The sequence below is a fragment of the Sorex araneus genome, chromosome 2 (genome assembly GCF_027595985.1).
Source record: "Sorex araneus isolate mSorAra2 chromosome 2, mSorAra2.pri, whole genome shotgun sequence".
NCBI classification, from domain to species: domain Eukaryota; kingdom Metazoa; phylum Chordata; class Mammalia; order Eulipotyphla; family Soricidae; genus Sorex; species Sorex araneus.
This window is the reverse complement of record NC_073303.1, coordinates 380,301,492-380,324,113: the sequence shown is the minus strand read 5'-3', so window position 1 is coordinate 380,324,113 and position 22,622 is coordinate 380,301,492.

Here is a 22,622-nt window from a genome sequence, read left to right as displayed (position 1 = left end):
CAGTTAATGATCTGCACTCATGCAATCTCAGATTCCAGCTAATGGCGCAGTTTTTCGTGATTGCACAAACAGCAAGTTTTAAATGTGTCAAATGCGCTATTTCAGCACCCGTGCCGTGCAGGCGACCTGCCCGTGGGCACTCGGTGACCCCGACCCCAGCCTGGACGGGGCGAGGGGCCGGCGGCTGGTCTCCGGGAGGGGCTGGCGGGAGCCGCGCCGGCTCCAGAGCTGCAGGTAGGAGGCCGAGGGCCCGGGAGGGAGGGCGAGTCACGGGGAGGGGCCGTCTGCTCCCCAGGCTGCCCAGCCTCCTGCCGACGTGGCCCCGGGACAGCTGGGCGTCCCTGCAGCTCTGGCGGAGGGCGGAGTGGGCAGACCCGCGCCCGCCAGGGGCGGCTCTTGGCTTGGTTTGTTCTGGGCCGCACTCGTGCCCAGGCTTCCCTCCTGGAGGACTCGGGCACCCACGGGTGCCGGGACCCTCCCCGGGTGAGCTCCGGCCCACGGGGGAGCGTGAAAGCCCACCAGGGTTTTGACTCGTCAAGTGTCCAAGCCACACGGGAAGCCTCTACAGTCTCTCCCTGCTATATTTCGCACTTTCCCCTGCAGAGGAAGAGTGGGGTGTGTGAGAGGAAGATTCTTTGTAGTCTTGACTAATATCACAAATTGTTAGATTCCAGGTCTCCCCCCTTCAGCTTTGTTCTAGAACATTCAGGCTGTCGGGCCAGGGGAGCTGGAGCCAGTGCACTGAGGGGAGAGAAGGGAGTGACACTAACTGCGAGACACATAGGGCGGGCACGCACTGCACACACACACAACGCCTTGTGACACACAGAGTGTGCACACACGGTGACCTGCGTTATGCAGACAGGTATGCCTGTGTTGTGTGAGTTGTGTACACCCCACGGACGATCCTCTGCGTTGGGTATGATGCACTTTCCAGAAACCACCCTCTGGGAGCAAATCGTACCCCCAGGGAGCCTCTGCAGTCTGCGCAGTCCAGTCTGCATCTTACAGGACTCTGACAGATGACCGCAGTGCACACACACGGCTACAAGGCGCTCTGTCACGCTCATAAACCTGCACTATAGACTCAGTATTTGTGAGACCTGTAACAGAAGCTATACAACCAAGGTGATGTATGTCAACACCGTGCACATCATCAGGCACTCCGACTAGCACAGACCCACCCATGGTGTGTGTGTGTCCATGCGTGTGCGCATGTGTGCACATGTGTGTGCATGTGCATGTGTATATGTGCCTGTGTGTGATACAACATGTCTGTCACCTAGTATACAGGGTGCACCGTGTACCCCCAGTGGTCACTGTGGACATGACAGTCCACCCTGTGTGGTGCTCATGGATGAGCTTGTCCACTCTGACGGGGGATGGGACGGGCCTGGTGAGCAGCTGAGGGCACAGCCACGGGAATGACGTCTCAGACCCCGCCCTGACGCTGTTCAGCTGGGGGTCCCCCACCCACTCTCTCAGCCTCTCTCGCGAGCAGTGCTGGCCCACCCACTCTCAGGGGCCCGGGGCCGGGCAGCTCAGGGGGCAGCGTGGTGCTGCCACGATGATCCAGAGTGTGGCAGGAACCGAGGGTGGGCGGAGTAAGCCTACGGGCGCCCGCCCCGCCTCACGCCGGCCTCTTCATGCAAGGCCTGTCCACTTACCCGTGGACCCTGGGGCCCTGCTGGGACGCAGCCTGCGGTGCCTGCCTGCTGGACGGTCGAGGACACGGTCGGGCTCCCAGACTCGGGGGAGAGGGGCCTTGTGGTGCAGGGGCGGGGCAGGACGGGGCTGGGCCGGGGACAGGGCTGGGCCGGGGGCAGGGCCGGGCCGGGGGCAGGACTCTGGGCCTCTCTGGTTCTGTTTCCGTGGGCCGACTCTCCGGTGCTGTCGGCTCCTCCTGCCGCAGCCTGATGGTCTCCGGCACCCCAGGCCTGAGCTCGGGCAGCTCCGTCCTAGCCTGTCCCGGACAGTCCCGGAGCCCCAGAGGGCCACGGTCCAGGCCCTGCAGGGTCGGGCCTGCGCTCTCCCTCTGCCAAGGACACAGCCGCCGGGCCGGCCCTCCCTCGAGAGCGGGTGCGCGCAGCCTGGAGTGCAGAGGCATCTACGTCTGGCACAAACCCACCCACTCTCTCGGACCCGGGTTTGGTCCCGGCTCCACTTCTGGTCCCCAGCCCGCCAGGAGCACCCCCGAGCCCTGAGCACTCGGGGGTGGCCCCGGGCAGAGCCCACTGAACTTCGAGCCCCAGGACGTGCTCGAGGCACGAGGCGCGGGGTCACCCCGTGCGGGTTTGGGAGAAACGCTTCCATCGGGCTTTTTCTCTTTAAACATTTTTTAGGGCCACACCTGGCCACAGAGACCCCTGGCTCTGTGCTCACGGCTCCTCCCGGGGTGCTCGGGGCCGGTGTGTGCCAGGCAGGCACCGGGCCGCCGTGCTGTTCTCCGGCCCCGTGTCTGACGTTCAGGAGCACGGAGGCGCCGGGCAGCGTTGGCGCTGCTCGGGGGCGCCCGGCGTGTGGGGGGCCCGGAAACAGTCGGTTCTGCACGGCCGTGAGGGGTGATGCAGTTGGCAAACCAGCCCCACGGGGGCCGGGCCGGGCCTCTGCAGCTCCCTGGGCCACTGGCTGCGGCGGAAGCAGGTTCTGAGCCTGACGTCTGCAGCAGCCCAGGGGCCCGCTCGCCCACGCCTCCCCTGCACTCCCGGCTGGCTGCGTCACCGCCAGGCGCTGGCTGTGTGTGCGGGAGCAAAGTCACGAGCAGCCGGGTGCCCTCCCCGCCCCCCCCCCCCCCCCCGAACACGCCGGCTGGGAACAGCCGAGGCTGCGCCGGCGAGACCCGGGAACCCTCCAGGGCGAGCCTGACTAGTCGTAACCGGTCGGCTGTCGATGGGGCTGCCGAGGGTGGGTAGGGTTTATTGGCTGGACGGGTTATTGATAAGGGCATGGATCTCATTGAGTATTACTCGGATTAGAAAGCTGCCGCGCGTCGATGAGCCGTTCCTCGGCCTGATCAGCCACGTTTCCGTTCTGAATGTGAAAAAATATTTTTTTCAGATGGTTGCCGGAGTTCATCGATTTGGGAGTGTTTGAAACCCTCGGTCAGAAACAAGCCAGGCAGATGCCCAGTGGCCACCGGGGCGGCTGGGCCGGGCAGGCTGGTGGTGGCCCGCGCCCGGGGCCTGCGGATCCTTCCCGCGGGGAGCAGCTTCCCCGAGCGCTCGGAGCCTAGGAAATAATATCTCGTTTCTAAAAAGGACCTCTCCATTGTCTTCAGATCCCTTTCAAGGTTAGATCAGAAAATTAGCAATTAGAGCTACGACTAATAGCAGGAGCACGTCACACGGGGAGCCTGGGGGGGGGCTCCCGCGCCCGCTGCCGGCTGGGCAGGCGCCTCGCCCCGGCGTTCATCTGCTAAAAATAATATCCGGGGAGCAAACGGGCGAGCGGGCGGGTGGGGGGCGCGGCCCACCCCCCCGCAGGCGGCCCGGCCGTCCCTTCCCTCCCACGGCCTCACGCCCTGGTGCCCACGGGGACCGCGGGTCTCGGACGGGATTCTGGCACATGTTCACTACAAACCGGCACATGGCACACGTGTGTCGGGGCCGGGGGGGGCCGGGAGGCGGGAGCTACCCCACTGCGGGTTCGTGGTGTCTGGGCTGGGCAGGTGCTGGGCACTGTGGCTGGTGGCAGCTCGTGAGCGGGGGGTAAGCTCAGCCCTGCCCAGGCCGTCGCATCCCCACGCCTGCCCCTGGCTGAGGCCGTGACCGTGTCTCGGCCCCACCCCAGGCACAAGGCCCCCGAGGGCAGGTCACCCCCATGCGAGCAGCCCGGGAGCCCTGAGGGGCTGCTGGCAGCTGCAGAAGGCCCAGAGGTTGCGACCTCAGTGCAGGTCTGGGAACAAGAGGCCAGCACGCGTGTGTGTGCATATGTGAGCGCGGGGGTACACGAGTGTGCATGTGTGTGTGCTGTGTGTGCATGCATGTGTGCGCACACCTATGCATGTGTGTGCGCACGTGTACACACGAGTATGTGCATATGTGTGCCTGTGTGTACGCGTGAGTGTGTGTACGTGTGTGCATACGTATGCATGTGTGTGGCCATGTGTGTATCTGTGTGTCCATGTGCATGTCTGTGCATCTGGCCATGCGTGTGGCCATGTGTGTGTGTGGCCCAGATGTCCGTGTCACCCACCGGCTCCGTCCAGGAACGGTGGGCTGGGGCGTGCTGCCGTGGCCTCTCCTGCCGCTTGTTTCCCTCCTCCTCCTCCTCCTCCTTTTTAATTCTGGCTGTGAAAGGTACTTAATGTACCAAAAACAATTTGTACAGACATTATTTTAGCGATCGCGGGCGCCCGCCTCGCCGAGGCCGCTCTAACTGTTGCTAATACGTTTCCCTGCTGTGCTCCCGTGCCTTCATTTTACAGCTGAGGACGCGCGCTCCATGCTGTGCTGGAGATGGGAGTGGTCCCCTGGCCCCCGGCGTGGGGAGCGCGACAGCTCCCGGGGGCCGGCAGCGAGGCAGCGGGCTGCGGGCAGGGCCACGGTGCCCACCTGCCCACGCGCGGAGCTGCGGGAGGGGCCCGCTGGCCGGGCCAGCTGCAGCCTGGCATCTGGCAAGAGCCCAGGACGGAGCAGCTGGGCCGTGACTGGACGGCCGAGGGGTGCGGCCCCGAGGGCCCTCGTTTTCCGCCCTGTCAGCTTTTCAGCAGCTATGGATTTGTTGTCATCACCGCTGACGGTCCCGCCGACAGCCCTGTCGTGGAATGAATTTCTCACTCCGCACCCGGCGGCCCCGTTCATGGGGTATGACTCTGTCAGAGCCACTGTCCCCACTCCCGCTGACACGGGGTCCTCCGGGAGCTGCCTGCCCGCCAGCCTCCTCCCGTCCCCCAGGGGCCCCGAGCGCCCTGCTTGAATCTCGTTCCGGGCCTGAACAAAGCCAGGGGCCACCTGGTCCCAAGGCGCACCAGCAGCTCTGGTGTGGGGGCCCGGGGCGGTGGGCAGTGCAGGGGCGCGGGGGCAGGGGCGGTGGGCAGTGCAGGGGTGTGGGGGGGGTGGTGGGCAGTGCAGGGGCGCAGGGGCAGGGGCAGTGGGCAGTGCAGGGGCGCGGAGGCAGGGACGGTGGGCAGTGCAGGGGCGTGGGGGCAGGGGAGGTGAGGCCTGGGGAGGAGAGGGTCTGGGGAGGTGATGTCTGGGGAGGTGAGGCCTGGGGAGGTGAGGGTCTGGGGAGGTGATGTCTGGGGAGGTTATGTCTGGGGAGGTGAGGGTCTGGGGAGGTGAGGGTCTGGGGAGGTGATGTCTGGGGAGGAGAGGGTCTGGGGAGGAGAGGGTCTGGGGAGGTGATGTCTGGGGAGGTTATGTCTGGGGAGGTGAGGGTCTGGGGAGGTGAGGGTCTGGGGAGGTGATGTCTGGGGAGGCGAGGGTCTGGGGAGGTGATGTCTGGTGAGGTGAGGCCTGGGGAGGTGAGGCCTGGGGAGGTGATGTTTGGAGTGAGAGGGTCTGGGGAGGTGAGGGTCTGGGGAGGAGGGTCTGGGGAGGTGAGGGTCTGGGGAGGTGAGGGTCTGGGGAGGTGATGTCTGGGGAGGTGAGGCCTGGGGAGGTGATGTTTGGAGTGAGAGGGTCTGGGGAGGTGAGGGTCTGGGGAGGAGGGTCTGGGGAGGTGAGGGTCTGGGGAGGTGATGTCTGGGGAGGTGAGGCCTGGGGAGGTGATGTTTGGAGTGAGAGGGTCTGGGGAGGTGAGGGTCTGGGGAGGAGGGTCTGGGGAGGTGAGGGTCTGGGGAGGTGAGGGTCTGGGGAGGAGGGTCTGGGGAGGTGAGGGTCTGGGGAGGTGAGGGTCTGGGGAGGTGATGTCTGGTGAGGTGAGGCCTGGGGAGGTGATGTTTGGAGTGAGAGGGTCTGGGGAGGTGAGGGTCTGGGGAGGAGGGTCTGGGCTGTGCGGGCAGCAGCAGCTGAGGTTCTCACTCGGGGTGCTCAGTCGGGGGCTCTCCCTCGGGGGCTCCTTCCTGACCCCTGACCTAGGCTCAGCTGCGGCTGTGACCAGCGGGTGGGCCCTGATTCTCAGGTGGGCCCAGGCTCCTGGCGCCTTCCTGAGCAGGTCGGGGGGCCCCTGCGTCCCCCTTAGGAGCCACCCGTGCCCGGGACCCCCAGGGTGGCACCAGGGTCTTGGCCGTGCCTGAGGGCTGGGGGAGTGGACGTGGGGCCCCACCACGTCTGCAAGGGAAGCGGGTGCCCAGGGACGGTGCCCCCAGGGCCCGCCCGGTGCACAGGGACCCTGGAAGGCGCCGGGCCTGGCACAGCGTGTGTGCCGCGGTGGATGGTCCTCCCCCGCTGGACGCTGGAGAGCCCGTGGCAGGGCGCCAGGACCCTCCCTGACCAGAGGACCGGGCAGTGGGTCAGGTCCACACTCAGCTCTCCCGCCCGGTCTCGCTGAGCCCCGCCCCAGGCAGCAGCGGGCTGGGCCCTGCGTCTGCGTGGACACGGGGCGGGCAGTGTCTGCCCTGGCAGCTCAGGGTCCCGTCCATGCGCAGAGGGGGAAGCTGTGCAGCCCCTCAGCGGGGCCTGACCGCTGTGTCCGCTCCCTCGGGAGGCCCCTGGGGGCGGTGGCCCCGAGCCCGGCTTTGCCTCCAGCGGGTCGGGCATAGACGTGGAATCACGCACGGGCCAGAGGAGGAGCCGGGGTGGCCCCGCCTGCCCGCCCGCCCGGCCAGCTCCAGCCCTGCGGCCGCCGCCTACCCAGTGCCCAGCTCGGCCCTGGAAGGCCCTGCTCCTGCATTGCTCCAGGAACAAGGACCAGATGCAGAGGGACGTCAATCACTGCGCCCAGCTGGGCCCCGAGGCCTGAATACGCGAGAGACTTGTTTCCGCAGGTTTCTCCCTCTCAAAATTGTAAAAAGATGCAGAAAAATAAGAATAATTAGAAATAAAATCCCAAGAAATAAAGGAAGACTCATCTAATCCCTCCATCTAGAATTAACTCCTATTTCCATGTTTATATCTTTATTTCCATTCTTCTTTGCTTTCCTTAAGAAAAAAACCCGATTGCCTCTGTAGAAATTATGCATACATGCAGCTATAAACAATTCAGACACGGCATAACAGCATATAATTATAACGAAATGCATAAAATTATAATTAGAAATAACCTTCGTAAACATTAACAAATATTGTTCTAAATCTTTCTGCAACTCTACATAGGTGGAAAATAGAGTTGATACGATAAGTTAGTACCACAGATATTTTAATAAAAGATAAAGCTCGATTTTATGTGAACTAAACGAGTGGGAGTGAGATGAAGAATACAATGGAAATCAAAGACATGCTTGTTCATTCCAGAAATGATCGGGGAGAGCGGAGAATATGGCCGTAGAGCAACGTGCCGCCACAGCCCAGCCTGCACCGCCGTCGGGAGGGACCAGAGGGCCCGCGGCACCCTGCCAGGGCCCGCCCCCCCAGCCCCTTCCCTGCCCCAGCCCCGGGCCTGGCCCCTGCTCCGGTTCATCCCCAGCCCCTGCCCCGCCCCTCCCCTGACAGCCCGCCACAGCGCGGGGGCACGGGGGACACTGCATGAGCAGGAGCAGCTCTGCCAGGGCCCTGGCACCGCCCGCCCTCTCCGGCAGACAGTGCACCCCTGCCCGGACCTCCCGACCGAGTGTAGGTGATCTAGCAACGGGGTCCTGCCCTAGGCACACCCCCAGCCCTTCCTGCAGCTGGGCACTCTGGGTCAGAGGGCACACCCTGCAGCCCCCACAACAGACACGTGTGGCCCCTCCTGGGCGCGGCTGCCCCTCTGCCCCGGCTCCCTCTGCTCTGCCTGGCTCTAGTGAGTCTTAGTCTGGGTCCAAGCCTGGCGCTGCTCAGAGAGGACCCTGGGGGGTTTCCGGGGTCACACGGTGCTAAATATTGGACCTGGGTCAGCCGTGGTGTGCCAGGCAAGGGCCCTGCAGACTGTGCCAGCCCAGCTCTCCTCACCCCTGCAGGTTCTGTGCCAGCTCAGCTCCCCTCACCCCTGCAGGTTCTGTGCCAGCCCAGCTCTCCTCACCCCTGCAGGCTCCGTGCCAGCTCAGCTCCCCTCACCCTTGTAGGCTCTGTGCCAGCCCAGCTCTCCTCACCCCTGCAGGCTCTGTGCCAGCTCAGCTCCCCTCACCCCTGCAGGTTCTGTGCCAGCTCAGCTCCCCTCACCCCTGCAGGCTCTGTGCCAGCCCAGCTCTTCTCACCCTTGCAGGCTGTGCCAGCTCAGCTCCCCTCACCCCTGTGGGCTCTGTGCCAGCCCAACTCCCCTCACCCCTGCAGGCTGTGCCAGCTCAGCTCCCTGCCCTTTGGTTCTGTCCTCCAGCCCCAGAGCCCGTGCCCCTCACTTCCCCTCAAGGTCCCCGCCCCTTCCTGTGGCCCCGGCCAGACTCTCTGGCCCCGGCACAGCTGAGCCTCAGCCTCCTGAGCTGGCTGGACTGGGACAGGCCCTTCCGTGTGGCCATGGTCCCTTTCCCCAGGAGCATGCTCCCCGCCCAGGCCGGGTCCAGACCAGGGCCGAGGGTGAGTGGGCCGTCTTGTCCAAGGGCACTGCTGGCCGGGTGCTGCCGGCCTCGGCTCGGGGCCCTCAGTACCCTGTCGGACTCTCCTCTCCCTGCCACGTCGGGGCCGAGAGCCTCTTCGTGTTCCTGGAGCGAGCAGACGCCATTGGGCTACACTAGCACGTGACAGGGACAAACGGAGACTTTACTGGCGCCCGTGCGAGCAACTCGCCGAATAACGGGATGACAGTGATACAGTGACACCCCTGCCTGGACCAGGCATGCAGGCTCCCCACAGACATGCGTGTGTTCATGTGTCCCCCCTCCAGCCTGCCTGACCCCACAGAGACATGCGTGTGTTCACATGTCCCCAGCCCAGGGTCTCACAGCTGGGATCACGGAGCCTGAGTCTCTCCGGGGCTGAGTCCAGCCCTGCGCTGACCCAGAGGTCGCCGTCTGCAGCAGGACCAGGGTCTCTGTCCGAGTGGCCGGATGGGCCAGTGTGTCAGGCGCTCGGGTTGGCCTCTTTGTGTCTCACACGGCTGCGGCCTCTCGACCTGCGGGGTGGGGTGGATGGGACTGAGAGGCACTTCCTGTCTGGGAGACCCTCTCGGGCAGAGGACCCGGGCCCCAAGGGGGTCATCTCCGACGCCAAGGCTGGGCAGGGCCGCACGCCAACCTCATCCCGCCTCTCCCCTCCCCTCCGCAGGGAGGACTCGGGCTTGGCCGCGGCCGAGAGCCCCGGAAAGCTCGAGCTCCCGCCGTGGAGACGCTGAGCGGGGGCGGAGGCCCCCCGCCAGTCGCCGAGGCCGCCCCGGCTGCAGGTGCCGAGTCAGGAGCGCGTCCGCGGCAGGCAGCCCGTGCAAGGGCCCCGCACCTGCCGCCCCGCTCCCAAGCCTGCTCTGGAATTATCTTTCGGATGATTTTACATAAAAGACAGTTTCTGATAAATCGGGCTCAACAATTAATATGCAGTGTAAGTTGTTATTAGCGGGGTTGAATTGGAAGTAATGAAGGTTTAAAAATAGAAAACAGATGTAATATTTTAAATGACATTTTCTTGGTACTGTATTTATTTGCCTCTTTCAGTAATTAGTAAAATGTTTTCAGTTTTTAAAAACAGCTTATTACTGTGAACACAATAAACCCATATGTGTAAAAAACAAATAAAAATGTGAGAAACAGATGAAACGCACTGCGGGTCGTGCGGGGAAGGGGAGTCTGAGACTCAGCTGCCAGGACCTCTGCCCCAGCCCCGACTGACGGTCACGATGGCAGGGGACGCTGGTGGCCAGCAGAGCAGCCGCCCCGGCCACGGCCAGGCCTCCGGCAGCACAGACAGGCCCGGGGCGGGAGGGCGGGAGGGAGAACACGCACCCCTGGAGTCTGGGCTGGTGACTGTTCTAGAACCTTCCTTGGCGGCCCCTCCCCTCCCCAGCTCCCTGTGCTGTGAGGGCAGAGGCGCATTGTCCTGCAGGGCCGTCAATGCCACGCGTGTCCCGCCTTACGACTGAGGGCTTTGTCTGGAACGTTCCACGGAATGGTTCTCAGCACTGTTACGACATGTTTAAAAACCAAACGACAACGATAACTTTAAGCAAATAACTCTGCTTTGTTTTTTCTGTTTTGCTTTAATCTTTCGGTGCTATAACCGAGCTTTTGCTTTGAGTGCGTTATAACCTGAGAAACAGACGAGGCGAGATTGCTGGTTATTGGCACACGAGAAGGGAATGAACAGGAGACGCACCCCCGGGCAGGTGACCCCGGGGTCCCCGTGGCTGCGGAGGTCGTGAGGAGCTTCGGGATGAGCCTCAGAGTCACAGGGATGATACTGAAACGAATCCATAGTGAGGGTCTCTGAGCACTGCGTCTCCGAGCACTGCTCCTCTCAGACATCGGGGCCAGTGAGGGACCGTCCACGTGTTCAGGGGGTTTGTAACTCGGCCAAGCTGCGAGTCCAGAGGTGCAGTGAAGAGGGGCGGCCGGTGTGTCCCCGCGCCCGTGTGCGGCTTCACTCCCTGTGCTCCCACCCTCCGCACAGAGGTGCTCCCGTGAGGCAGCGGCAGCGTCCGAGCACGTGGGCGGCCTGCAGCCGGCTGCTCCACGCCTGCTGAGGTGGGGCAGCTCCCCAGGCCCTGTCTGACGGCAGGCCAAGTGTCTGACGGCCCGCGGGGACGACGCCCAGACGGCGACAGCAGGCCCGAGGCCAGCGAGACGCTCACCCAGAAGGGCCAAGTGCTGGCGTCAGAGCAGCAGGACCCCGTGGCCAGCAGGGAAGCAGGGCGCCGGGCTCAGCACACGCGCCGGGGCCCTGATGGGCAGTGGCCCTGACGGCCCCCACGGAGCCCAGGCCGGGCTTCCCTGAGGGACGGAGTGCCCGGCACGGACCCTCAGCCGGCGGCCGCCCCCGGAGTCCCGACAGCAGGATACCTGACCCTGGTAGATGCAGCTGTGTGACTTGGTGTGGGAGCAGGCTAGAACATTCTAGAACATTCACACTGCAGCCGTCTGCTCAGAGGGGCGGCAGCCTCCTGGGGAGAGGCGGGGGCTGAGGTGACCCCGCAGGCTGGGGGTGACCGTCTGGAGGGCCCCAGACATGCCCTGACATGCAGGGACAGAGGCGGACGGGCAACAGGGTCGGGTGCCCGCAGGGAGCTGGTGCCCAGGGTGGAGGGGGGTGTAGACACGCAGAAGGACAGACAGACACACAGACAGACACGGACACACAGACGACAGACACGGGCACACAGACAGACAGACATGCAGAAGGACAGACACACACAGACAGACACGGACACGCAGATGACAGACACGGGCACACAGACAGACAGACATGCAGAAGGACAGACAGACATGCAGAAGGACATGAACACGCAGAAGGACAGACAGACATGCAGAAGGACATGAACATGCAGAAGGACAGACAGACATGCAGAAGGACATGAACACGCAGACGGACAGACACGGACACGCAGACAGACAGACTGAACATGCAGAAGGACAGACAGACATGCAGAAGGACAGACAGACATGCAGACAGACACGGACACGCAGCCACCTGTGACTGTGCCTCTTTCACCCCCCACACAAATCCCGGGGGTGGCGAGCATTGGTTCCGGAAAGTTCCGGGAGGCAGATGAAGCCCAGTGTCCCCTCCCCAGGCCGGCTGAGTCTGCCCGCAGGCCCTGCTGCGCGTGACTCAGCCACGAAGCTGCGTCCACGTCTGTACTCGGGACAGCGGAGGCCCGGCCAGTGGGGCCCAGCACGGCCCCGACGCAGAGCCGCAGCCCCCTGCGCCCACTCTTGCCCAGACTCCCGGCGCCCTCTCCCTCGAGGGGCGTGGCCTCACTGGCCAGTGAGGTCAGCGGGACCCACTCGGCCGACCCCGCCCGGGAGCCGTCCTGCGCCCACTGGTTTGGGCCGGACGTGCTGGACGCGGGTCCCGGGCGGGGTAGGGGCCCCTCTCACACCCTCCTCCCTCTTCACCAGACCTGGTGCTCCCACCCCTGTCTCCAGGCTCCGCCTCTGCTCTGTGTCCTGCAGGTCCGACCCCCAGGACCCCGTCAGTGGGCGGGGGGCCTGGCTCAGAGGGTCTGGGGTCCACCGACACGGGGCGTCGCCCCGGCCGGGCGGGGGCATCTGCGCAGGGCGCTCTCTTGGGGCCGGCCTGTCCTCCCCAGCACGGACCCTGCACTCACACGGTGCCTGCCGGCATCCTGCCAGCCCCCGCCCAGCAGCTGTGCCGCACGCGAGGGGCCCTGCGGCCACACCTGCAGCTTGTTAGCCGAGGGAACCGGCTGCGGGCGGCGCTCCTCCCAGCCAGCCCGGCTGCGCCTGCCCCACGCAGGGTCACTCCGTGCCCAGGCACCGTGCAGGGCTGGTGCAGAGGTGAGCTGTCCCTCGGGTGGGCACGCCCAGCCGCTCTGAATACTCACACCACGGGCCAAGAGCGGGTCGAGGCCAGGAGCCACGCGTGACCCGGCTGCTCCCTGCACCCCAGGACAGGTGGGCTGGGGTCCAGGCACAGAGCCGGGAGTGACCCTGAGCACAGAGCCGGGAGTTAGCCCCGAGCACAGAGCCAGGGGGTGGACCGGGCTAGCCTGGGGGTCTTCCCTGGACATGGCCCCCGGCACCTCCGCAGAGGCTCCAGCAGGGCCCGGGGCCCAGGGCTGTGCACCCAGGAGGAGGGTGAGTCTATGCTGTGCCTGAGTGTGCGTCTGGGCTGTGTGGGTATGTGTATGTGTGTGAGTCTGTGCTGTGTATCTGATTATGTGTGTGCCCCAGTGTGTGTGTCCGAGTGTGTGTCTGAGTGTGTGTCTGTGCTGTGTATCTGATTATGTGTGTGCCCCAGTGTGTGTGTCCGAGTGTGTGTGTCTGTGCTGTGTATCTGATTGTGTGTGTCTGAGTGTGTGTGACTGTGTGTGTCTGAGAGTGTGAGTGTGTGTCTGAGTGTGTGTGCGACTGTATGAGTGTGTGTCCGAGTGTGTGAGTGTGTGTGTGTCTGAGTGTGTGTGCGACTGTGTGAGTGTGTGTCCAAGTGTGTGAGTGTGTGTCTGAGAGTGTGAGTGTGTGTGTCTGAGTGTGTGTGCGACTGTGTGAGTGTGTGTCTGAGTGTGTGAGTGTGTCCGAGTGTGTGTGTGTGTAGACCCTACTGACTGGTTTTCTGTGAGTGCCTGGAGTTTTAGAAAACGTCCAGGTGGGATTTCCCCCTCCCCTTTGCAGAAACAAAACCAGCAGAGCCCAGAGGCTAATGCACTAATTATCAGTGGCTGTGTGAGTCTGTGCATCTCCGCTATAACCCCTGGAAAAATTCTGACATATTATAAACTGTCTGAATTAGCGTAAATCAGTAAACAACAAATTGGTCCCGGCCCCGTTGCGGAGGGCTGTGCTGCATACTAAGTGACCTGCCCAGCACCCACGCGGCCCGCGCAGTCACTCAATTCCACAGGAAAATACCCAGCTCCTGCCGTGGGCACTGGGCAGGGGGCGGGGGCCCGCACTCGTGGCCTCTCCCATGTGCCGTGCGCACGTGACGCAGGTGACCTCGCATGACGCAGGCGAGCACGGGCGGGGACGTGAGGCTGGACGGGCCCTGCCCTGCTGTCCTGAGCCGGACTGTCCAGGAGCCGAGTCCTGCCCACGGCACAACGTGGCCGAGCTCGAAGCACCTCGTCTGCCCACCCGGGGCGCCTGCTCGAGGCACACGGAGCCTCGCCGGACGGGCCGCTGGGCCCAGCTCGGGTGGACACTCGCCCACGCCGCACCCTGACCGGCTTCCCACCAGAGTGTTCCGGCCGCCAGCTGCCGCCTGCCCTCACGCCCCCTGAAGAGGGAACAGCGGTTGTTTTTGGCACACGGAGCCCGACTCTCCGGGGAGCTCAGGCACTCGGTGATCCGGCCCGGTTTGGGGCCCGGACGAGGCCGCAGCTGCGAGACGCTGGGTGTCGCCTCACTCGGGGCCATCGGCAGGGCCGCGTTCCCGGGGGCGGGTCTGCGGGGCAGTGGAGGAGACTCCGCTCAGCGAGTGGAACTATGGATGCCGCAGAGCCCCCTCGAGCCTGGCCGGCAGACGGGGCGGGCGGGCGGGCAGGACAGTCAGGGCCTTTCGTGCCGGCGGCTGGCTGAGCCTCCTGGCTGTGGCCGCGAGTGCTGGGCAGAGCCAGGCTGGCCTCTCGTGGTGCCCTGGGAGCCAGTCTCCCCGAGGGGCAGGGCACAGCCACCGCCCCTGACCTCTGCCCTCACAGAGCCTGTGCTTCACACAGACGGGTGGGGCGGGCTCGCATGGCGCGCGTGGGTATGTATGGGCGTGTGGATGTGTGTGTGTGAGCATGTGGGCCTGTGGGCGTGTGTGGGCGTGTGTGGGTGTGTGTGGGCGTGTGGGGGCATGTGGGTGCGTGTAGGCATGTGGGTGTGTGTGTGTGGGTATATGGGTATGTGTGGGCGTGTGTGGGCATGTGGGCGTGTGTGGGCTCATGTGGGCATGTGTGGGCATGTGGGCGTGTGGACTCATGTGGGCGTGTGTGTGTATGTGGGTGCGTGTAGGCATGTGTGGGGGTGTGTATGGGCTTGTGGGCACATGTGGGCACATGTGGGCATGTGTGGGTGTGTGTGGGCATGTGTGGGCATGTGTGGACATGTATGGGCACGTGTAGGCATGTGTGGGTCAGTGTGGGTGCGTGCGGGTGCATGTGGGCACGTGTGGGTGTGTGGGTGCATGTGGGCATGTGCATGAGCGTGTGGGCGCGTGTGGGCGCATGCGGGTGTGTGGGTGCATGTGGGTGTGTGTGTGAGCGTGCGGGTGCGTGTGAGCACTCTGGGGGGGGTGAAGCCGAGTGTGAGCCCCTGAGGGTGGGTCTGTGGGCACAGCCCCTGGGGTGCCGGGGACGGGGCTGAGACGGGGTCGGGGGAAGGCCTGTGGGGCTGGCAGGGGCTTAGTGCCTCACCTCCTCCAGGCTGGCTCCTGGGATTGATGAGGCGCAGACGCCTCCTGGGAGCTTGGGGTCCTCCTGCTCAGCTCGCCGGCCAGAGAGGGGCATGGCCATGCCGCAGGGCCACTCGGTGTGCTTGCCTGTGCGAGCGTGTGCGGGGCCGGGCACGCGGCACCAGGGGAGCAAGGGCAGAGGATGAGGAGAGGGCGGGCAGCTGGGGGGCCTGGGGGAGGCCCTAGGGGGCTGCTGGGGCCCTGGCGCGGGTGCCGGCACTGCCCCTCGGGCTCTGGCTCAGCCCAGAGGGGAGCAGAGGGCGGGCAGGGGTGAGGCTGTGCTGCTGCCCCACATCCGGCCACGCTGCTCTTGCGTGTCCTGGACCCGGGCCAGTCGCCTGCGAGGCCACACGGCCCGGGGCGCTGAGGGGACGTCTCCAGCCCCTGAACCTCCCCGGAGGTGGCCCTGGCCGGGGGAGGCCGGGTGGGCAGCCGCCTGCGTGGTGACCCCGGCCCAACTCCACCCCGGAAACGCGGCGGCCTGCGGCCTGGACAGGGCGGCCGACGCATGCGGGAGGCGGGCCCGGCGAGGCGCTGCCCGCTGTCCGTCAGAGCCAGAGGCAGCTGCCGCAGCCCGTCCACCGCGCGACCACCTCATCCATTAGGACCAAATGGGCAAGGAAAGATCTATTCGGAGCATCCGAGTAAATAATGGAGACGGATAAATGAAATTTACTAAATCAAGATGAAATACATTTCTGAGCCGCTGTCAGCCGCCCTCTCGGCGAGACGGGGATGAAATTGATCAGCCGCCGCAGTGCCGGAGCAAAGGTCCGTGATCCTCCAGTTTCCGTGCACGGCAGAGTGATAGACAAGGCCAATATTATCTCTCGTCTATCACGCGGGTTATTTTGGGTTGCTGATTGATCCTCTCTCCCCGCCCTCTCCTTATCACCCTATAGGCTGATGCGGACTAAAGAAGCGGCTTAATTCTCTAATAAATCTCACGCTCGTCTCTATCCTTAAACGAAGATTCCTTTCAGGCTGGTGATCCTGGGTGTTGGGCAGGGCCAGCAGGGACGGTCCAGGGGCTGGACACGCTGAGCGCACTCGCCCGGCCTGCCCGTGGCACTGCTGCTCCTCAGGGTGGGAGTCTTTGTTGGAAACTCCCCTCGGTGCCAGAGAGCCAGAAGCCTGTGGGGGTCAGTCTGGGCCGGGTCAGTCTGGGCCGGGTCAGCCTGGGCGGGGCAGGGTGCTGGGCGGGGCAGGGCAATGGGCGGTTGTCAGCCTGGGCGGGGCAGAGTGCCGGGCGGCGCCTGTTGATGGGTCAGGTCTTGACTGAGATCTTCTCATGCTGGACTCAGGCTGGCGCTGGGCAGACCCCGAGGTCAGCAGTGGGAAGCTGAGGCAGGGAGCCCAGCAGTGCTCACACCTCCCCCAGCCCCACCCTGGGGACACTGAGCCGGGGACACTGCAGACACTGGGCTCTCCTCCAGAGGGTCTGTCCAAGGAGGCCCAGGCGTGCTGCAGCTTGCCTCAGTTTACCTCTTTGTCCACAGAAGCGGGCGGCCAGCGGGCACACAGGGTCTCCGGCGTGGGCCCGAGGGTGGTGGCAGTGCCCGGGACACGGGGTCCGGGGCCGTGCCCAGCCCGAGCACGCAGCCCGCCCATTTGTCACGCATTTTAACAGGAAGCAGCCGGGCAGGGCCCTGCTGAAGAGGGGCTCATCGGAGGCCCTGCAAGAAGGAAATATCTTATTAATTCATTAAGTCAAACTGCTTGTATCTACACTGGTATGACGAGAATTATGCTTCATTAACTTCATTTCTTTATATGAGTTAATTAGCTCAGAGGAGGCCAGAAATTAATTACTAGCTTATATAGTTTGTGCAGAATGGCGTTCTGTTTATTTAGTTTCTCCTATTAACTTTTAATCTCTTCAAACAATAAAAGAGGTAATTAGTATTTTATAAACAAAAATGAGTGCGACAAAGCCGAGAGCCTCCCCACACGGGGGCTCCTGAGAACCCAGGGTCCTGGTGGCGGGCGTGGGCCGGGCCGGGCGCGGGGCAGGCCAGGGCGGTGTGGCCGCTGCTGCTGGGGGAGCTGCTTTTCCTCGTCCCGCGGCTGGAGTGACCGGCCAGAGTCAGGTGGGGCCGGGGGCCTCCCTGGGGCTCTGTTGGGTTTTGTTTGTTTGTTTGTTTCGGCCACACCCAGCAGTGCTCAGGGCTGACTCCCGGCTCTGTGCTCAGGGCTGATTCCTGGTGGGCTCGGGGGGCCCTGTGGGATGCCGGGGACAGAACCCGGGTGGATTCTGGTCAAGGCCAGCGCCCTCCCTGCCGTCCTGTCGCTCTGGCCATCTCCTGGGCGCTGGAAGAGCTGCGACACACCGGGCCTGTCCGAGCCCCTCGCAGGACGGCCTGGAGCTGTTGGCTCTCCGGCCTGCAGAGCCCAGCCGGGCCGTGCCGGGGGCAGAGAGCTGTAGACGGGGCCCGCGCAGTGGGTGCCACGCGGAGTTACAATTATCCTGTAATTCTCAACTTCCGAGGGGCTCTGGGAGTGCGCTTGGCTAGCCGCGTTCTAGCACGAGCCTTAATGAATTACAGGAGTTATTTAATCAATGTATTCTGTTAGCATAACATTAATATTAATTAAATGTTCATTAAAAAAATTGGATGCCAGCAGCGGAAAGCCAGGCTCCGAGGCGGCACGGCACAGCCGCGCCCCCCCGGCGCCGAGGGGGGCAGCCCGAGTCTGCGCAGCCGGGCCCCCGCCCCGCCGGCCGGCTGCAGAGGCCACGGTGGGTACAGGGCATGTCGTCGTGCCCGCGTCCTCTCTCTGGGGGCCCCCGGCTGGGCGCTGTGGGGAGCAGGTGGCCGGGAGCCCGAGCTGCCCATCGGGCCGCAGCAGTGACCCCTCCGGGCGCACTGGAGGCCGCGCATCGTCCATCAGACCTTTAGGGCTCTGGGCTCTACTGTCCCTTCTCTCTGGCCACAGTCACTCAGTGCCGGGCAACGGGTGACCATGGCGGGGCGTGGCCTTGGTCCCGCTCCTGCCCGCCCTCCCAGCAGGGGTGGCAGACCCGGGGCTCGGCCAGGCTCGCAGACGCACCCACCCAGCCGGGACCCCACACCTGAGCCCGGGCAGGAGCCGGGCCAGGACCCTCCAGCTCCTCCCCCTGCTTGTGCCTCACAAAGGGCCCCCCCCTTCTGTGGGCTTGAGCACGACCCCCAGCCGCTCCCACAGACTCTGTCTGAGGGGACACCAGGACTCGAGGACCGAGATAGGAGGAGCTCTGGGTCAGTCACCTGAGTTGAGTGACCAGGGACCCGTGGCTGCACAGCACGATGTCTTTGGGGGACGACCCCCCCACTGACCACACGCGGGGTCCAGTGTTCCCACCCCTGGGGGTGGCCTGTCCACCGAGCGGGAGAAGTGGGCAGCGTGGGTGAAGAATGTAGCTGGCTCCCTCGGGCCCACACACGGATGCCTGCTTGGAGGGACGGAGACCCCGGGAGAGGAACACAGCAGGGGACACGAGGGGCCCGGGAGCTGCCGGGACCTTCTGAAACAAGCGCAAGTGGGATTGGAGGGTCGGCACTAGGGGAGCACCAGAGGGTGGCTGCGGAGCACGGGAGGATGGGCTGAGAGTGCTGGCCACTGAGCACTGGCCACTGAGCACTGGATGCTGAGCACTGGCCTCTGAGCACTGGCCACCGAGCACTGCCCGCTGAGCTCCCGGGCCCCTGGGCAGACAGCGGCAGCCTCAGCACTCCCCAGGCGGAGGAGGTGGAGGCGCCCGCGGTGCTTCCGGCAGCCTGCTGCCCACCAGGGAGGCCGGCCGCGGCCAGGGCTGCAGGGCCAGCGGGGTGGACGCGCTGGGCCGTGACTCCCCGGTCCCGGGCTCGGGCCTGCCCGGGGCGTCCCCGGGAACGTGGGCAGCGGCAGAGAAGATCCAGCTGTGCCTCTGTCCGGGGCCTGGCGGGGGAGCCGCGGCCGGGCAGGTGAGGCGGCCGCGGTTACGGTGCTGAGCCCCAGCTTTAAAGAAGATAAAAAATTCCCCTTTGCACCGAAAGGGAATTTGGTGGTGGTGGGGGGACGTGGGAAGCAAAGTGAGTGGGCGGGGGGCGCCCAGTGGCTCTGCTGACCCCCACGGACACTGCGGGACATGGGGCCCAGCCCTGCTGCCCTGGCCACGAGGCCACTCCCCAGGAGACAGGTGCACGGACCAGGGCCCCTGGGCAGTGGGAGGGAGGCCTCGCGCCGTGTGCCGGCCCCTCCCGCCCAGCTGCTCCTCCCGCAGACCCTGCAGCCCCCCGGGACCTCAGGTGACCGTGGGTGTGGACAGCAGCTGAGCAGCAGCACGGGCGTCAACTGCAGGAAGAAGGTGGACAGGTGTGGGCGGCAGGTGTGGGCAGCAGGTGTGGACGGCAGGTGTGGACGGCAGGTGTGGGCGGCAGGTGTGGACGGCAGGTGTGGACGGCAGGTGAGGATGGCAGGTGTGGACGGCAGGTGTGGATGGCAGGTGTGGACGGCGGGTGTGGGCGGCAGGTGAGGACAGCAGGTGTGGACGGCAGGTGTGGACGGCAGGTGTGGGCAGCGGGTATGGATGGCAGGTGTGGTTAGCAGGTGTGGACGGCAGGTGTGGACGGCAGGTGAGGATGGCAGGTGTGGACGGCAGGTGTGGGCGGCAAGTGTGGACGGCAGGTGTGGGCGGCAGGTGTGGGCGGCAGGTGTGGGCTGGGCTGACCCAACAGATGTCCGAGTCCGGGGCAACTGGCCTGATTGCTCCCACAAGGCCCTGGTGGACCAGCCTGGGCCCTGCTGGGCTTCCCCGTGCCCTGCCTCAGAGGGCACCACTGGCCCTGGGCTCTCTGGACAGTCTCAGAGGCTGCTGGGTCAGCCCCAGCTCCCACCTGGCCGGGGGACGCCCCGCCCGGCCCTGCCACAGCTCTTCACCGTCCTGTCCCCGCAGAGCCGAGCCACAGGCGCGGTGCCCACTGCAGGGACCCGCCTCAGGACACTCTGTGCCCTCCCGCCCAGCGCCTCCGGCCTGCCCGGGCTGCCCTGACACCCACTTGCAGGCCCCAGACTCCGGAGGCTCCAGGGTGAGGGGTTCCCCGCCTCATGTGGCCACACGAGCTCCCGATCCGTGGCTCTGCTTGCCGCAGGGGGACGCCCACGGCTGGAGGCCACCTGCAGGGGCAGGCCATGTGGGGGCCGGCCTGCTCCCGTGTCCACTCAGAGCCTGGCTCCCGCCACGTGTCTGCCACGTGACAGCCCGCGAGACACGCCTGCGGGTCAGACCCTGGACACAGCCCCTGGGGTAGTACGGGACACGCCTGAGGTCAGCCCACGTGTCTGCCAGGGTCAGCCACAGGCCATGCTCCTGACCCTCCTACCGCTGCCCACCCCTTGGAGCAGCAGGGCCAGGGCAGTGCCCCAGGGGTGTCCGGAACGTGCACCAGCCCTGGGCACACGCGACTCGGGCGTGACGGACGGCCGTGTGGCGGGCAGGCGCGTGGGCTCCACCCTGAGCAGGCGACGGCCCCGCTGGCCGTGCTCCTTGGTCAGTGGCTCTCACTGGGACACGCGGTGAGATGAATAGGTGAGGCAGCGACAGGGCGCGGGCCGGGCGGCCCGGTCCCCGCACACGACTGCCACTGGCCCCGCTCATCCATTATTTAGGGGTGATCGGTCAGGCCCGGCGGGTATAGATTTGATAATCATTCAGATGTCCATATTTCATAGGGAACATGAATTCCTCACCGGGATGCCGATGGCTCGTCACCGCGTGCGGGGAGGGGCCGTGTCTACCGGCGTAAATAAATATGTAGAGCGGAGATAATAAAATCGGTTTCTGTCCGCCTGCCCGCCAGCCTTCATGTCACACTGGACAGCGGCTCTAATGCGGTGATTTTCTGCATCTGGATCCTATGAATATTGGTCTGCACGCCCGAGATTGCGCGGCAGATGTTTCTCTGCGGGCTAACACATATATCACCCCTGATAACGGATGACAAATGTTGTTCCATATTGTGTCAGACAAAACCGGGCTCTGTAGAACAAGTGTTCCAGCTGCAATAGGCCCTTCACCCAGTCACCTCCGGGGGGGACGGGCCCCCACTCTCGGCGCCCGCCGGCAGCGCGGCCCAGGCACCAGCAGCCGGGCGCAGCCTCGCGTGGTGCGGAGAGGTGCCGGGGCACCCCGGGCGGCCCGAGGGAGCCCCACGGGGAGAGCTGACGGGCCCGTGACACCTGCTGGACAGATAGCGGCTGAGAGGGAAGTGTCCCCTGGCGAAGGATGAGGGGAGGGCGCCCCCACTCAGGAGGTGCCGCGTGGGGTGGACACTCGGGGATCTGCCCGCCGGCCCCTGCAGATGCCACATTCCCGCCCGGAGTGGGGGCGCCGCGACGAGTCCCAGCCCACCCGTCAGTTTATGAATTCTCTGACTCCTCTCTCTTCTCTTGCAAAAATAAATTCTCCCGGTAACCTTCAGGGCCGACAGGCTGGCAGCGACGGCCCCTCGGGCGGGCGGGTGGCGTGGGAGGGCGCAGGGGCTCCTGCCCGCCTCGGGCTCCTGGACGAGCCCCTCTCCCCGGCACGCCCCTCGCCGCTCGCTGACTGTTAATGAACTTTCCCTCACCTCCGTCCTCGCCCCGGGAGCTGCACACCGGCTCTCCCCAAGCAATTCTATACAACGAGACGGTAACAGTTGTTTGTCTGATAAAGCACGTCCTATTTAGAACACAGATGTTTGATTATTATTTATTTCTCTCGGAAGCCCACTAATTCAGTCCCAAATGATCTCTTTTTCCCTTTTGCTTAAATTTAATTTGGAATGTATGTTGTTGGTAAGTGACAGACAGTTTAATTATTAATAGGGCCCTGCAATGCGCAGCACCAGCACTGGGGCTCTTTGCCCCCCGCCCAATCCCCCCGTGCCACTGGGACTCGGGAAGAGCAGAAAGGTAATCAGGAAGCCCGCAACCGCCCCTTCCCGCAGCCCTGCCTTGGCCAAGCGCGGCCCGGCCCGAGGCAGCTGGCCTCACCACAGTGCCGCGACAGGCCGGGACAGGGGCCTCCTCGCCCCGGCGGGGTCTGTCGGCTCAGGCGGTTGTTGGTGGGGGCCCACTCTTGCTGGCGGAGACCCTGGGGGTGGGCCGTGCTGCCCCACAGGGGAACGCGGGCAGAGCACCTGGTGGCCAGCGTGGCCAGTGCTTTCTGGACCCCAGCCCCGAGCAGGCTGCACTGCTGTGGGCCCCGTACGGCCTCAGTCCAGCTCTGCCTCCCCAGTGGCCCCTCCCAGGCCATCCCCAGAGGTGGTCAAGAGGGACTCAGGGCCAGCCGGCACGTCAGACTCGTGCGCCAAAGCCAGGGCCTCCGCGGGGACGAGCAGCGGGTCATGGCCAGTCCCGGGGCCACTGCTGTCCTGGCCCTCCGTCCTCACATACAGGACTAGGTGCAGGAGCGCCTGTCCATCCGGCCTGATGCCTGTCCTGAGCCAGGGCCCCGCCTGGAGCCCCTCCAGGCCGGACACAGCTGGGCAGCGCTTCCCGCCCGAGCAGGACCCCAGCTCCTGTGCACGAGTCCCTTCCCGGAGCTGTGCCCGGCCTCACGGGCTCAGCAGGTGTGGCTGACCGGCCCAGGGCCAGCGCCCTCAGCCCGCCGAGCCAGGCATGGGCTGA